The sequence below is a fragment of the Camelus ferus genome, chromosome 26, assembly GCF_009834535.1.
Source record: "Camelus ferus isolate YT-003-E chromosome 26, BCGSAC_Cfer_1.0, whole genome shotgun sequence".
Lineage (NCBI taxonomy): Eukaryota > Metazoa > Chordata > Mammalia > Artiodactyla > Camelidae > Camelus > Camelus ferus.
This window is the reverse complement of record NC_045721.1, coordinates 13,634,450-13,651,931: the sequence shown is the minus strand read 5'-3', so window position 1 is coordinate 13,651,931 and position 17,482 is coordinate 13,634,450. Positions and strand designations below refer to the sequence as shown.

Sequence of the window (17,482 nt, the reverse complement as noted above, 5' to 3'; positions counted from 1 at the left end):
ATGTTTAAACAGAGAATTTCAAGCACTACAGAGTTTTCACCATCTGCACTAGGACTTCCAGCAAAGCAAGGTGTTGTTTTTTATCCCTTGAGAACAATTCTCATCTAGTCATTTGCTTGGTTAATAGGGATACTTTCATTTCACTGTAGAAGAACAGATGCGTACCTTTCATCCTGTGTCGCTGTAGGAGAAGTAAGCTGAATAGTAGTTTGCCTGTGGAAAACATATCACTATATTAATGCTGGAGCTACATGGTTATTCCTGGACTCCAAGAGGAGAGGGGTTGAATTTTCATTGCTCCTTTTGGAGACCATTAAATCAAAAGTATTACATCTGAAGATATTTAGGAAGCACTTTAACTACTAAATAACTTTGGTTTCTTTATTTTTAAATATAGTTCTTACAGCAGCACTAAGCCAATTAAAGACTCCCCCCAATTAATTCTCATATCACCCCTGTAAAGTAAACGCCAGTGGTGTAACAGAAGAACTCATTACACACATGAGCAAGTTGAGGCAGTGGGACGTTTGATGTTAATGCCAAACAGCATGTCATCAATGAGGCCAGGACCAGAAGCAAAGCTTTCTAATTCCCAGCAGTGCTCTTGCCACTAAAACCCATGATTTCCTCTATAAGAATTGCAAAACTGTTTTGTAAGTTGAAATGTGATGTCATTTTTTCCCTCTGAAAAGAGAGTAAGGCCTTCATTCGCTAATCAAAGTTTTTGCAATCACAAACTCTTGTGTAAAATGGTGGAATGTGATGTTAGGTGATAGAGTTGGAACCAGGATCACAGTCTATGAGCAACCACAGTTTCAAACTCCTGACCACAAAGCCTTAGAAGAACATTGGTAGGGAATTTGATAGATAATGTGTAACTAGCGACATTCACGTAATTGTCGCTGTGTCCTTGTGTATTGGTATTGCAGAAGTGTAGTTTGGCACCTGGATGGTCTTATCTGGTTTTGGATTAATTATTGCTGTTTTTAAAACTTCCTCTTCTTTTTAAATTATTGGCATACAAATTCAGGTGATACTGTAGAGAACAACAGAAAACAATGTATTTCACCTTATTTAAGGAACATGCCTTCAGAGATCCCATGTGACCTTTTTTTCAGGTTTACTTTATAGAGCAGAGGTCAAAATTTAGCTATGTGTTAGTACAGCCCAGTCAATTTTGTTTCCTGTGTGTTTTTTTATCCTTGTTCAGAAGTGACCACTTGTTTATGATACAGAAGGGAAGGCACTATCTTGCCATATATAACTAATTTTTGGTTTTGTGTCACAGTAGTGACAGTCAACACAGTGAGAATCAATTTCAAATGATTCCTCCAAACTAATACAAGTGGTTCATGACAGAGTTGTAAATAGAAACCAGATGTATGTATTTCCATGCCACCATTTGACTAGAAATGCTATGGAGAAACATTACAAATAAAGAGAAGAACTTTACATAGATCCGTTGTCCAAATTAGATGATTACAAGACATAAAATATATGACTTTTAACACAGTGTTTGGCTCACAGCATCTGTTACAGACTCATTTATTTAGAATGTCTTTCAATTATTATTTTTGTCTGGAAAACAGAGCTTAAAGCAGGCACTTAAAAGCAAAACAAAACAAAAAAATCTTTTAAATTTACCCACTATTCTGCTCAAATACTTAATATCCAGTAGCAAATGTACATGCTGCTACAGAAACCATGTCTTTAAATCATCAACCTTTGGACATCTCCACTTTTTTTTCTATAGTTAGTCCCCTTAAATGCAATTAATCAAATACTACTCATGAAAATCACTTTGTTAGCAGCTCTAAGACTGTGTCCAGTATGGTAGCCACCAGAGCTCCAAGTGGCTGTTGAGCACTTGAAGTATAGCTAATGTAATCAAAGAACTGAATTTTAAACCTTAAAATTTTTTTTACATTAATTTAAAATCAAATTAATTAAAAATCAAAGCAGCATGTTTTTTTATTAAACACAGCTTTAGTGTTTGTAGAAATACTTTTTCACTTTAACCATTGCATCATGACAGCTATTATTATATTGTAGTACTCATTTCTGTTATTACGCATTAACTCATTACAAATGAACTCAACTTATTATATCAATGGATTGATTCATTTTCAATGCATTTTTTTTCTACACAGCAATTAAATTCTGTGTGTTCATTTGAATATTGTACCATGAGTTAGTCATACTTAGGTAAATTGTAATGGTAATTAAATTGAAATATGTGTTATTTTAATTATAATTAAAGTATTTTTCTAGTTTAATAAATATGGACAAATTTAAAGTGGAGGCATACTGCTGGTGTACAATCAAGTGGAGATGCAGAAACTAGTTTGCTGTCATAAAGTTCACAATGAATGGCAATTGCAAATTGCTCTAGAAGGGCAAAATAAAATGTTTGTTTTGAAAAAAATAAAAAACATTAAAGTGAATAATTTTAAGAGACATTTTTAGCAAATAGATAGTGGATATGATAAAAAGTATTCTCTCTATTGTCGAAAAAAGAACTGATGACATTACCATCCGAAATAGGAACTAAATGTCCAACAAATAATTTTTTAATGATTTAACAGGTTCTGATTTGGTAACTTTGACCAGCTGTAGAATTGATGTCTTGGATTTTTGAAAAACCAAACAAAAGAAAAATGAGAATATTTTAGATAGATAGTAAAATAATTATTTCAGTTAAAGCAATTTTGTTAGAAAATTATGAAAAAAGGCATATATATATATATATATAGTTTACAAAAAGTAAGACTTACAATTAAGCCACCAAAGAATGCTTAGAATATAAAACATTTTTTATGTTATCAAAAATCAATTGATTCAAATTTGAAAAATTGCAAGTACTTTTCTTGGGAAGAGTCATTTGTAATAGGGGAGATACTGTATAATTAATACTTTGGGTATCTTTTGTCTCAAAACACTTGCATATTTATGAAGAAAAGTTATCAGTTTGTGACCTAAAAAATTTATCCTATGATGTAGACATTTTTAAACATTTTGCACTTGCATATGAATAAGCTACACTTGAAATTCCAAGAGAAAGAAGTTTATTTATAACCTAGTTAGACAAGTACGTACCAAAATTTATGGTGAGTTGAACCATTTTAAAATAATAATGATTTTAAACATTTCATAATGATTTATTACGCAAAATATTTTAATTTTCAATGTAAAATGAGTGTAAAAACTATCAGAAAATTTAAATAATCAATTATTAGTAATAATGGAGTTAGAGTTTCTTATTATTTTTTAATGTGGCATCTAGAAAATTTTAAATTATAAATGTGGCTCACATTGTATTTCTGTTGGACACTGCTCTAAGAGATAGCAGTGTGCTTAAGCCTCACTTTCTCTTCTCAGTGAGCTTATAATGAGGGAGACAAAGGTATACCCAAGTCTAAAAACCTAGAAAAAAGGCACAGCAAGTAAATGAGTTTTTTGGTTTTTTATTTTTCCCTAAGTCCATCCTATCCTAGAACAAAGAGTCCTCCTGTTTCAGGGAGTCCTTGAGATACATTCTGAGAATGGATAACATCTGAATTTTGGGGAAAAACATGAAAAACGGGAACATAACGAGACCAGTGCATGGATGCAATACAGTGACACATGTGCTGTTTAGATCAGATATTTTGTTTCAAAGGAGATAAGACAGCAAGAATGAAAAATTATAGACTAGGTTTTGACTTCTAATCTTGAAAATGCTACTGTATAAAGAATATGAACAGTACCCTGTTATCATTAGGGAGCAACTAAGAAATGTTGAAAGAAGAATGGTCTGCTCACATGATATTTTAGGAAGACTACCCTGGCATTAGTGTGTTGGGCGGATTAACTTGGAGGCCTAACATGAAGAAAGTGCTTTATTTTTGGCTTGTCAGTCAAGGTATCAATTTATGAACACATGGATTATGGTGTTTATAATGCACAAAAGAAGAAATAGATGTAAGAATTAGAAGTAGAGTTTGATTTTTTTTTTAAATAATTGAAAGATGTGTTTAAATAGGCCTTAGAGAGTGATGATATATGGGGAATCCAATACGGGGCTCAGCCAAAGATGAGTGACAATTCCATTATGGCTGAAGTTAGAAAAAAAGGTGTATTTTAAAAATAGAGTAAATGCCAGCAGGTAGCTGAAAATATAAGACTTAGAGGAAATAGGTCAGTATCAAATACATATACTGGGAGTCTTCCTTAATGAGATGAGAGTTGGAATAGTGAGGAAAAACTTGTCCCCATGGGAGAAATTATAGGACCAATTAACAGACTGCAGATTGATTTTTAGGAATGTATTTATTTCGTGGCCAGAAGAATAAAGAACATCAGTTAATTAGATTTAGTGAAGTTGGAACAAGAGGAGGAGAAAAAAAGATTTGAGTACAGGGAGGTAAATGGAATGAAATAGCTGAGAAAGAGAACATAGTACAGAACATTGAAAAAATCTGAGATGAAAGATCTAAGAACAAAAAAAAAAGAGCAATGAAGGTGTAAATCATAAAGTTATTATGGAAGTTGTTATTTTGTACACTTAATTAAGGACATATATTATCTTCTCATAAAAAATAAGAATAATGAATTCTCCCAGGAGACACTAGCAAGAAGAGAATCTGATGCTTGGTGAGTTTACTAAATTCAAGGAATTATTATAGAAAAATTCCCTAACTTGCTAGATTGCTGATCTGGAACTCCTGAAGTGGTCATAGTTAGCATTTCTACTGTCTACCACATGAAAGTTTGTACAGAGCTCTGTTCCACACAGAACTTTAGGGACTTGGGCCAACAGAAGTTGTGTCATCTTGTAGCTTTACCATCAAGAAGATGTCACCTCTGCTGCTCTGGCATGAAATGACACAATAGGAAGAGAGGCTGTGGAATTAGATGCTTAAGCCGAGAGGTGGCAGATGTAACAAACACCTGCTACCTAATAGGTAGAACCAGTCACATGGTCCCAGCTGAATGAAAACTCAGAGATAGAATTGTCTGCTTACCTGGAAGGTAAAACAAAATGAAAAAAGTCAATATTGGTGATAAGTAGCAATATCTCAGATTTTAGTTCATTTAAATTAAGAAAAGATTGTTGGAGATCTTTGAGGATAACATTATCTCAGAAATTTTGATGTACGCAGAAATGAGCAAAATGTAGTCACTGACTAGAAAACATTCACCTTAGTTGAGCTAAAATATTAGTATAATAATAATAAAAAAGACATGTATATCCCTAACACATATATTTGACAATAAGAGACTGATTTAGTCATTTGGTGAAGATTTTACTTTAATGAGCAGTGTGCATATATAATAAGATAAATGTAGAAAGAATATGTCAAAATCACTCAAGACTATACAGTTTTATTATTCCACAGTGATCTTTATAAATTACCTTATTTATTTATGATCTCCATGCCTTATATTATTTAACATGTCTATCTGAAGTGTATGAATCCTTATACATGGGTTTTTTAATTTCTTTATGAATTCCTCATTCAATTTTTCATTCCAAAATAATTTTTAAAAGATTTGAAACAATGGCTTTAGAAACATCCAAATGAATGCATAAGCCTAGTAGCTCTATGGGACAGAAATAAAATCACCCAAATGAGGTAGTTCAATAAAATAAACATTTTCTCAGAATGATTTTCTTCTGTTGTGGTGTCAGCATATCTTTAGTAAAATGGGAAAGTATTTATGAATTAGACTGCTGAAATAGATGTTCACCGAATAGTTGTACTTCTGTGTTTACATTGTCATTATTAATGTAACATTCCTCCTCTCTGTTTTATGTAGAAAATGAAAAAAATTCATATACTTATTCATACACCATTTCCTAGTTCTTCAGTAGATAAAACCGAAATTCAGGCAACAAATGGTCTTAAGAACTGAGTCAAAAGTACTATTAAGAACTGCTTGAATTTCCAACTTTACTTTTAAAACCCTCCCCACATTGTTTTTCCTTCACACCTCCCATATACTGCATTCTTTGAACATAGTATCCCTCCACTGAAATACTTACTTATCTGGACATTTTCAGATCCAGTAGCACTTTTATCTCAAAATCTCAGTACAGTTTTTTTCTCTGCAGCAAATCTGCTGTTTACTTGCTTGTTGTCTAACTTATTTAGTGGATGCTAAAGTTTTAAGAAGACAGGGACCTAATTTGCTTGATATCTCACTGTATACTCAACATTGAGCACAGTGCTTGGCATGTAATATTCATTGACTATTTTTAATAAAAAATAAAATGAAGAAGTAATTCATTAAAGAGTGGGGGCACCATTACTGGGAATACTGAGTGTGAGCTGAGTCAGTGAATCTTTAAAAATAAGGTAAATTTTGAGCATAATCTTAAAAGATGCAGAGGCAGAAGATGAATAAGGAAGGGAGATGCAGGCAGCCAGGAAGGATGACAGTGCTACAGAAAGTCACATGCTAGAGAGACATCATTCTGTCATTCGGGGATTACACTGAGTGTCACCATCATAAGACAGAATTTGAAGTCAGTAATATTCCAAGTTTAAGATGTTAATGGGCCTCTGTCATTCTGCAAATTAGATAAAATGGACAAATTCTTTGAAATACATGAGTCATAAAACTGATGAACAAAGAAATAAAAAAACTTAAGTGTAATTAAGGAACTTGAATAAGTAATTTAAAACTGTCCTACAAAGGAAGCTTCAAGCCTAAAGCTTCTCTTCTAATGACACCAAAGATGTAAGGAAGGGATAATGCTGATTCTGTGCAAACTCTTTCCAAAAACAGAGAAAGAGGAAATACTTAGGAACTCATTAGACAAGTAGTATTCTGAAACCAAAACCAGAAAATAAAATTATAAGAAAAATAAACTACATCCTAATATCCTTCTTAAAAACAGAAACAAGAATCATTAATACGATTAATAAAACATTAGCAAATCAAATACAACAATATATTAAAAAATGCCACACATGGCCACGTGTGATGTGTGTTTTATCCCACAAATACAAGTTAGTTTAATCAAAAATTAATCCATGAAATTTGCCATTTTAACAAAAATTTTAAAACTGTATGATTATCTCAATAGGTAAAGAAAAAGCATTTTAAAATACTCAACAACTAATCATGAATTTTAAAAAATCTCCAAACTAGGAATTAAGGGGAGGGAAACTCCATCAACCTAACAGAGTTCCCATTAAAACAATAAAAATAAAATCTCCAACTAATATCGCACCTAACACTAAAGCACTTGACATCTCCCCAAGATTGGGAAGAAATGCCTACTCTGTTTCTGTCTGGCATTTATTAGAGATCCTATTCAGTGAAATAAGGCAAGGAGAAAAAAATGCATGAAGATTATAAATAAAGAAATAGGAATTCCTATTAATGTCAGAATCAAAATAATATTGTCCAGTTTTACTACAGTATTTGACAATGTGGACCTTCCTCTGCAAACTTTCTGCATTTGTTAAAACCACTTAACAGACGTTTTCTGTTTTGTCTGATTTCTACTGTCTTAATTCATTTATTCAGTCAATGAATGCCATACACTACTCCAGGTACATAATGCAGGGGGTTTTCTTTTAGGAATGTATTACAGTTTTCTTCCCCACAGTAGGAATAGTTGTGTGATGAGAGTTTGGATAGTGATCAAGGTTTAGTTTAAGTTGTTACATGAATCAGACAGTAGTGGCAGGTGCATATGTGAAGAGGAGAAGGGTGGCTATTACCTACCTAGCGTGTGCATCCTGGTTACAGTCAGGCCAAGTCTTTCCTTGTCATCATACCAATCATGTTGGAATGTGACCCTGAAACCTGAGACTTTCTCTTCTCATTGTTCATCACTAGGAATTTTTAAAAAGGTCAGCACAGCTTTGCCATAATTCAGAAGGAGCCATACTGACTGCAACAAATCACATCTCTGCCAACAATATTAGTAATAATAAGTGACACATACTCTGTATGTATTACATACAGGGGATTCTATAAGACCTATACATTAGAGCTAAATGATAGTCTCAAAAACCGGAGAAGTCAGTTTTATCCCTTATTTTTCCCTTTTTACAAATAGAAAAGTGACACAGAAGGTTGGGGTAAATGGCAAAATTTGATCTATAAACAGTTTGTGTTTACCTTGAGAGCAAATGTGTGATAATAGGAAAATAATAAAATACTTCTACTTTGTTAACAGCACTCAAATTAATAAATCTCTTTCCATTATTTAATTGTCTATATCCAGACTGCTCAATTAAGATAAAACATGTGGGTGAGCCATAGTTAATTATAACTTCTGTCCTTAATTTATTCAAGTTACTCTGGGAGTCATTCTAAAACAGAATGAACTCTGGAAATGATCATTTAAAAAGTCTTCTTCTCTCTAATCTTTAATAATTATCTCACTTAAAAAGTTTCTTTCTTCACCTTTTTTTTTTTTTGAATCATCTTTACTATCTTTGGAAGACTCTACATGATCAAATTTATTATATGCCGGATGGTCTATAAAATTTTACTATTTAATAATTTTGAATCAAATTTTATAATTAAAACTGTTTACAATTTCAAGATTTATTAATTAATGAACAAAGACTTATTTCATATTGGCCCTGTTGATGTTCAATGGAGAACAGTAAATAAAATTTATTTTCATAAAAGATTATCAAGAAAAAAAGAAACAAATAATAATAATAATAAAGGGAAAATGACAGAGGAGAGATTATAAAGAAAATAGAAAATTTTGAACGCTATTGTGTCAAAATATTTTACTTAGAAAAAATAATCAATTCCAAGAAAAACATAGCTTTCAAAAGTGACTCATAAGTAGCTTGAAAAGATTTATAACAAATTAAAGAAATTGAATACATCTTAAAATATCCAACAAATAAGTTTTAGATAGTTTAAAGTTTAGTTCACCAAACTACCAATAAATGGGTAATTTCTATAAACATAACTCATATTATTTACAAACTTTGCCAGAGAAAATAAAAAGAGAACACTATCATTTTGTTTTCTAAGATATACAACTGTGTTATCAAAATCAGATGAAGATGAGATAATCAATCTCATTCATTCATTTGGATGCAAAAAATACCCATTTGAGTTTATTCCAAAAGAGAATACTGCTTCAGTTGGGAGGAGATTTTGTTTACCTAATTTCCCACATTAGCAAATTGAAGGAACACCACACGTTAGAAGCATTTAAAAACTTCAAAACCACTTTATTTTATTTATTTATTTTTGTGTATGTGTGTGTGTGTGTGTGTGTGTATGTATGTATGTTTGTATGTTGAAGTATAATCAGTTTACAAATATATCAATTTTGGTGTATAACATAATGCTTCAGTCATAAATGAATATACATATTCCACTTTATTTTTAAAATACTTTCTAACTAGAAATAGAATGGATCCCTAACACATTAAATGGTATCTATTACTGATATCAAAGTAATGGCAAAACATTTGAAGCTTTTTTAAAAAAATAGTAAATGAGAAAAAAATGGCCATTGTTCAAGATTTTGTTGACTAAAACAGATTTTAAAATATAAGGAAATATTTAAATATTTGAAAAGAAACTAAATTAATATTAGTCACAAATTAAATAATTTCCTACATAGGATACCACAAGAATTTAGCAAAAAAATCATTATGATTCATCAGGCAATTCACCAAGTGGCTCAAAATTAATATACCAAAGCCAACTGCATTTCTCAATGCTAGCAACCTAAAAATCTTCATGAGACATTTATAGAAACTATGCTTATAGAAATTAGACCAAAATAAATAGAGACAGATCACATACCTGAACAGGAAGACCCACTGCCATGAGTATATCTGTTATGTAATTGATTAAAATATTCAGTGATCTTTTTTAAAATTCTAACAGGGATGCTTATGGAGTTTGCCAAGATAACTATGGTGATGAGGATGTAGACCAAAAGAAACAAATACATACTACTAATGGCTATGGACTTTGTGCACGTACTTTAAAAATTCAGTGTGGCAGTCTCCAGTAGAGTTAAAATACATATATACTTTGCATCCACAAAATCCTAGAGAAACTGATGCCATGAATAGCATATTACATCATCAAGAATGTGCATTGCAACTTCGTATTTAATAGCAAAAAAAAAAAAAAAAACAACTAGAAATAATCCTAATGACTATCACTAGAAAAAAATAAGTAAATACCCTGAATTATAAGCATCTAAAAGAATAATATACAGTGATAAAAATTAACGTATCAACCCTTCTCTAGTTAGCATGGCTAAATCACAAAAACACAGTATGATAGAAGAATACATACAATATGGTATCATTTATCTAAAGTCTACAAACCTACAAAACCTAACTACATGTCCGTAAAACATACAGAGTTAGGTAGGTTTTATAGGTGTGGGAGTAGGTTGAAGAGGGGGGACACATTTTAAGCAGAAGCACTGGGTAAATTCAGGAAACGTGTAGCAAATCGCAAGAATTGGGGGACAAAAATGTGTGCCTAGTTTTAGGGCATTCCCTCCCCATGACTAGAAATATCCCTCAGAAAATAAATACCTTATGTATGAGTCCTTACAAAGTATCTCATAGAGTTGAGCAGTCTCTTAGTTCCTTATTTTGAACAAAAAAAAAAACTGGAGGAAAAGATATAATAGCTTAAAATTACCTCAGCCTATGATAGATGTAAACAGTTATGAAGTTCACCTGAGGAAATCAGCAAGCTGAGGACTGAGGGGCGATCATAATCCTACTGTGACTATCGACCAGGAACAGCAGCTCTTCCAGCCTCCTTTTTCATTCTAGAAGCCCCTCCAGAAATTATCTGAATGGGTCCTAAGAGAATATTAAAATTCCAGGAGCCATGGACTCTTATTTTAAAAGTGAAGGATTTTGAAACTTTATTTAAAATTTAGCCTCAATTTTGATGAACGAATATAAAAATGCAAATTTCAGTAACCATTGCAAATTGTTGTTTTGTGTGTTGCTAAACACAGGCTGGGAGATTTAAGTGGCATAATAAATTTAAATTTAAGTAAATTTAAATTCACAGATGATTCCTTGTTGATTATCTCTGCTGCCTGTAACTTGATTTCTTTTTTCAACAAAGAATGAAGAGAAATATCCCAGAGTTTGGTAAAGCTATTTGGATTTTATGCTTGCAATGCTTTGAAAGAGTAAAATGTTGCATGAAAGATTTCTTTTTTTCTTCACGATGGCTGGATGGCAGTACATGAAGCTTATAAGTAGGCTATAAAGTCTTTGAAATATACATCTTTTTTAAAAAATATAAAAAGTTTAACTTATGTCTGCTAATTTTCTCCCAGATTATAGCATTAAACCATGCTTGTATAAGTGTTGGGTGACATATGGCTTCATTATTGCTATAGCTCTGGCTCAGGCCAGCCCTCATGAATCCCAAAGAATAAATATTTCTCACCCTATACCCTCAACTGGTACAAAGGTTTTTGAATCATCAGAAAAGACTTGGTTTTGCATCTTCTTTTACTTGAATTTTTCTTTTTAGCTTTCCCCAGGTATCCACGCTTGCCAAGCCTATTCAGAAAAGTACTTCAGCATTCCTGGACTCGTGGTGAACAAGCGGAGCCTCATTCCCTGTGATCATATAAAAAAGATGCTTTCATTTGCTGAACAGCGTGATGTAGGATTGTATCAACCACTGGGCTTCTCAGAGAAAGGTAAGTGTAGTTGCTACTAAATTAACCTTTCCTTAAAACAAAGCTAAATTGTGTTTTCTGGTGGCTAGTCACAAAACAGGTAAACTCTATGGCTCAGGGTAAGTGCCACCTGTTGATAATAGTTATTTCCTTATCCTCAGTTTCAATAAATTATATTGCCAAGATGTTTTAGCAAAGTCTTAAACACTATACCACAAATAATACTCATACATTAAATAAATAAAAGAGTTTATGTTTTGACATTAAAACTCGAAGTTATAAGCACACCACTATGTGCATTGTCTGATAAAATGTGTGATAGCAATAAATAGGTAAAATTTGCCAAGATACATGTTTATGTTGGTATATGCTTTCCTCAGATACTAAATTATATGTCTGTTTAAAGAGTAACAAAAACATAATCAGATTTTATAATATAAAATTTTTATAAGAAATAAGTATTCAACATCTCTAGCTAGAAACAATAATTTGTATTCTGCTTTAATGTCTACTGCTTATGTGTGCAAAATAGATTACTTAAAGGCATTCATAGAAATAACCATGTTTGACAAAAGTCCACAGCCATTTTCTTGAAATTTATGGAGGAAAAGATGTGTTTCATGCTATTAAAAAAAATTACTATGATAATATTTACTTTGTTTCATTTCTTCAAGTTTCTCAGAAAACACTGGTAATTAATTTTGGAGGGTAAATATTATATGATCTCATTAATATTTATAAGCCATTTGTCATCTTCACTATGATGTGCCCTTGCTAAAATTAAGATGTATTTGGTCAACATAATAACTCTATAAAGAAATTTTTCAGAAAGGAGAAAAATTAAAATGGTTAAATGAAATATTATTTTCATGACATGATTATTTAAAGGCACTCTTGTGTCATACCCTTCAAAATGTACTTTATGCCAAGAGGTAAGATTATCTCCAACTCTGGGTTCCATGATCCCCTGCTGTATATTGATTGAGTTCCACATGCGCCATATTCTCATCTTTCTACAGAGGAAGAATTATTTTACATTTTCTGTGGCTTTGACAGAAGATTTCACAGAATATAGCAGGATAAGTATATTTCTTCTCTCTTTCTCTTAATTAAGCTAGTTCCTGTATTTAATCTTTATCACTGTTACCAAACAATCAAGTCCCCATCAACCCAGATCCTCTTCTACTGACGATTGTTATGTCAGGATAAGAAACTAAACTGTTATATAGCATGTGTTGAATTAAATAAACACTTTATTGTCAGAGTCCTCTCCTATCTAAATTGTCTCTGTTGTGCACACTAAGTTTCAATGAAATTTAAAAAAAAAACTTGCTTTTATTGTAATGTTTGAAGATCCTTTCCATAAAGTTGTTTTTATTGAATATCTGTTCTAACTGTGAATTGCCAAAAGCACAGTCAACTTGAAGAATATAGAACTTAGCAGCATAAAGCAGTAGAAATAAAGAAAAAGAAGATGGAGGAGATTTTGTCACTGGAATTTTTTCCAGAAATTTTTGGATATTTCTCTTTGCCTCAGAGTTACTAGAGCATGGCAGGAAATCTTTTGTTATTATTATTTTCATTTTTTCTTAATTATTATTCTGTGTTATCAAAACTTGGCTTAATTGATGAAGCAGGTTAGTTAATAGATTTTTTTTTAGAATGAGCAATTGCATTTAAGAAATGAGTATGAGAACCTTATGCTTATGTATGTAACATTTTTAATAAGTAATGTGGTATTTAACATATAATAAAGTGAAAAAGAACATGGATTTGAAGTTAGAGAATGCTAGTTTTGAGCCCCAGAGTTGAAAACTTAGCAACTTATCTTTCAAGATATCTGATCCTTACTTGTATGTGAAAATGTGGGCTCACATGATTGTGAATGTTATTATGTGTTCAAAGAACTTAGCACAGTAACTGGCATAAAATAAGCACATAATAAATATCTCTTATTATTATTGCACCTGTAAAATTTAGTGAGAAGACAAAATGTCCATAATTGAAAGGCATGATTTAGGAGACAATAACAAACTATACCTAGAGCTATGTGGGAACCCTGAGAATCTAAAAAAAATGACACAAATGAACTTATTTACAAAACAGAGACAGACTCACAGACATAAAAAACAAACATGGTTGCCAGGGAAGAAAGGGGTGCGGTGGAGGGATAAACTGGGAGTTTGGGATTTGCAGATACTAACTACTGTATATAAATAGATTAAAAAATAAAGTCCTGCTGTATATAGCACAGGGAAATATATTCAATAACTTGTAATAGCCTATAATGAAAAAGAATATGAAAAGGAATATATATATTTATAACTGAATCACTATATAGTACACCAGAAATTAACACAACATTGTAAACCAACTATATCTTGATTAAAAAAAAAAAAGACTTATGTAAGGCCATCTCATTAGTTTTCAGACACACAGTTCCAGATGTCTAGACTGCAAAAATAGATGCATATCCCAGGAAATCTTTGCCTCCATATGAATAAAATTCCATGAGGGTAGTCCCATCAGATTTCCATATATGTTCATAAATGCCTAAAATCCTAGCAGTGTACAGAGAAAGTTAAGTCCAAAATGAGATTCCAGTTACATTAAAAATTGCAGGTATGGCATGACCCGGCTTAAATTATCACATTTCTCAGTGTCATCCTATTAATTTCTCATGGCCTTCTATTTTTGGACCATAGTGAAACCATGATGCTTAAAATCTCTTCATCTCCAAAAGACTAATCTGAGTCTTTGAATGGTACTGTATATATCATAAACCAGCTGCATTTGAAATAAAGCTGAGAAATATTAAAATGTTGCTTTCAGGGTAGTCAAGGGTCATGTCTATCATCAATCAATCATAAAAAATATTCAAAATATGAGGATTTTTTTTGTCATTTTCCCCTGCAAGTTGAGTAGTAAATTTATTTGTCTAAAATCCATTTTAAATTGAAGTATTTTTTAAGAGTTTATGAGAACAAATGAAAGTAGGAAAAAAAGGCAAAGATGCTTTTGATGATGATGAGAATGGAAAATAACAAACTTCCCTAGGAATAGAGTCTGTCTGGATGTGGACAAGAGATAGAACAAGGGTCTTGGAGTAACTTGGATATGATGAACACTGAGGATGGGGAGAACTCCAGTACTGCACAGAGCCATTCTTAGTAATTACTTCATTTGTAAAAGCCACATACTGGATAATGCTTAATTAGTAACAGTATCTTGTAGCAAGAATAATTTTGATGTGAATCAAGCTGTAGTTAATATTTCTACAGACAGTATTTTAGAAAGAAAGCTCTACAGTAAGGTCATGATAGAAGCACTCTTCAGCAATCTTCCATTCATTTTTTAATGTACTATAAAAATGATAAAATCTAGAATCTTGGTAGGACTAACTCAAGCTTCCATATCTTGACATCTGGAGCCAATTTATCTTTAAAATCTCTCTCTCTCTCCCCCTCTCCCCCTCCCCCACTGCCCCAGCCCCAAACTATTCTCTTTATTTTTCTTAGAAAAATGTTCTGCTCACTTCCATACATGTGTCTATAACACTTTATTCCTTGAATCTTCACTTCCATCTGTCCAGTTCCAGAAACATTCCAGCATAATTCTTACCAGCTCCTTGAAAAATAATACTCTATCATGACATTTTTTCTCCTTTAAAATTGTTGCATCCGTTCACTCGGTGCACCACTGATTTAGCAGTGAATAACATTTTTCTTTGTGACCTTTTGTACATTATTATTTACCAAGTTTAACTTTTTAAAACTTTTTTGTTGGCTTCTCCCCATAATTAGGTGGTAAAGTCCAGAAAGTCAGGACCTCATTATGCTTTCTAATGTTATAAATCACCTTTGAACATCAAAGCCCTAAATAGTCATTGATTTTTAAATGAATAAGACCCCTTCCAACTGATCAAAAGAGTCATGCCATGTTCCAAAGCTAATCATATCATTTGGATCGTTATAGGACCATGAGAGAGAAATTGCAGGACTGAACTATGGTAATTGTTCCCCAGAGTTTCTGTTGGGAAGAGACACTTCAAGTAAACCTAGAGTTTATATCCATAGAAAAAGCCATCAACTCTGAAAGTATTAAATTTAAGCCAGAAAAAACTTTTTCAAGTATAATGTGAATTCATTGGTTAATTATTTAGGCCAATGATATGAAATGGTTATGTGTCTGTGTGGAAATGTCATTATGTATCTTTCGGTTTCTTCCTGCCTTGAATGTAAGACAAGGGGAAATATTTATAACTAAGGAACATAAAATTGTATTTGTATGTGAGTGCCTCTTGTGTTCGTAGCACTGAATGAACACAGTAGAGGGCACAAAGGCAAAGTGTAATTCAGTATTTTCTTCCTCTAGGGAGCCTTCAGTCAAAACTGCCACTTTGCACTGATTTGCTAAATAAGTAGAATTTAGTAACTTCAGATCAGATTTTTGACTCAACTGGATAATAATTACAAAGAACTATTTTAGAATACATCCTCAACTAGTCATTTCTTCCCTGCCGCCATACTTTTTTGTATAGAGCACCTGCATTTCCGATGTTCACAAGAGCCAAGCCTAAGTACCACTTGATCCTCAGTCCCATGCCATAGCTGATTGGGCTAGACATGTGTATCGGAACCAAAAAGAAACAATCAGATTCTCTTTCTCCGAGCAATCTGAAAGACTTTTTTTCCCTTGATAATTGGAAATATATGAGGTCATATAAATTTGAGTGCAGAAGCAAACATTTTAAGGTAACTGTAATGAGCTGTGCAGAAGCAGATGGATTGTCTGAAGAAGGCTGTTCGGAAAGAGAGGAGAATGAGTCAGGCATGAAAAGAGGCCACACAACTCCAGAGAAACAGTGAGCGCCACCTTGGTTCTTGATGATGTCCCGTTTTCATATTTAAGTCTGGTTCTAAGCAGTATAAGCCAACTCTAGATGATTCTACAAAAAAGAAGTGTAATCAAGTATATTGGCCCAGCAGTTCTGCTACTAGGTATTCACTCAAACGAATTAAAATCATGTGCCTACAAAAAGTCAAGCATATGAATGTTTGCAGCAGGTTAATTTATAACAGCCTTAAACTGGAAATAAAATGTACATGAGTAGGAGAATGAAAAAGCAATCGTAACAGTCAAAGGAATACTTCTTAGCAATGAAACAGGTGTGAATTATTCCTCCTTTTAATAAAACAAATGAATCTCAAAAATAATTAGATTGAACAAAAGAGGCCAGACACAAAAGGGCATAGGGTACTTCTCATATGAAGTTTAAGTCACCAAGACCATCTGTAGGGATAAAAGTAGAACAGTGGTGCTCTTCAGGGTGGGATACTGATGACAAAGGGGCATGAAGATCTTCCAGCAGTTCTGATGCGAAACTACTCATTGTCTAGAAATTAAAATTTTTAATATTTGACAGCCTCATTACAAACACCAACCCTTCCAATTTTCTCCATATGTCACTACCACCTCCACTTGGCTTTCATCAGTTCTCTCAGCTTTGGTGTTTTATCTCCCCAGTTTGTCAGTTTCCTCACTGACTTCCCTTCCCGTTGAATGAGCTATGCTTTAACCAGCCTGTTCCGTGTTTGTATTCCTCTCCTAGTTCAGTCCCCAAAATTCCTATACATGGATACAGTCTACCGTCTGCATTTTTCATACTTCAAGTGCAACAGTTGAGTGCTAATGGGAAAAAAGCATTTTAAAAATGATTTTGCCACCTGAGGTTAATAATTTTGATTCTCTATAAGCTCATGAAAATTCTTATCCACATTTGATCATATTTTATTATTTTATCATTTTACCGTAAAGCGTTGTTGCCAC

General features: G+C 32.6%; 1 long non-coding RNA gene across 2 annotated transcripts in view; it reads left to right on the top strand.

The window, feature by feature from the left end:
- Positions 1-12,953, top strand: part of LOC116660011 — a 138,288-nt gene extending 125,335 nt beyond the window's left edge. For both annotated transcript variants that reach the window (XR_004315368.1, XR_004315367.1), the window contains 2 exons: positions 11,503-11,674; positions 12,673-12,953. This is a non-coding gene — a long non-coding RNA (uncharacterized LOC116660011). The remainder of the gene's footprint in view (positions 1-11,502; positions 11,675-12,672) is intronic.
- The last annotated feature ends 4,529 nt before the right edge of the window (positions 12,954-17,482 follow it).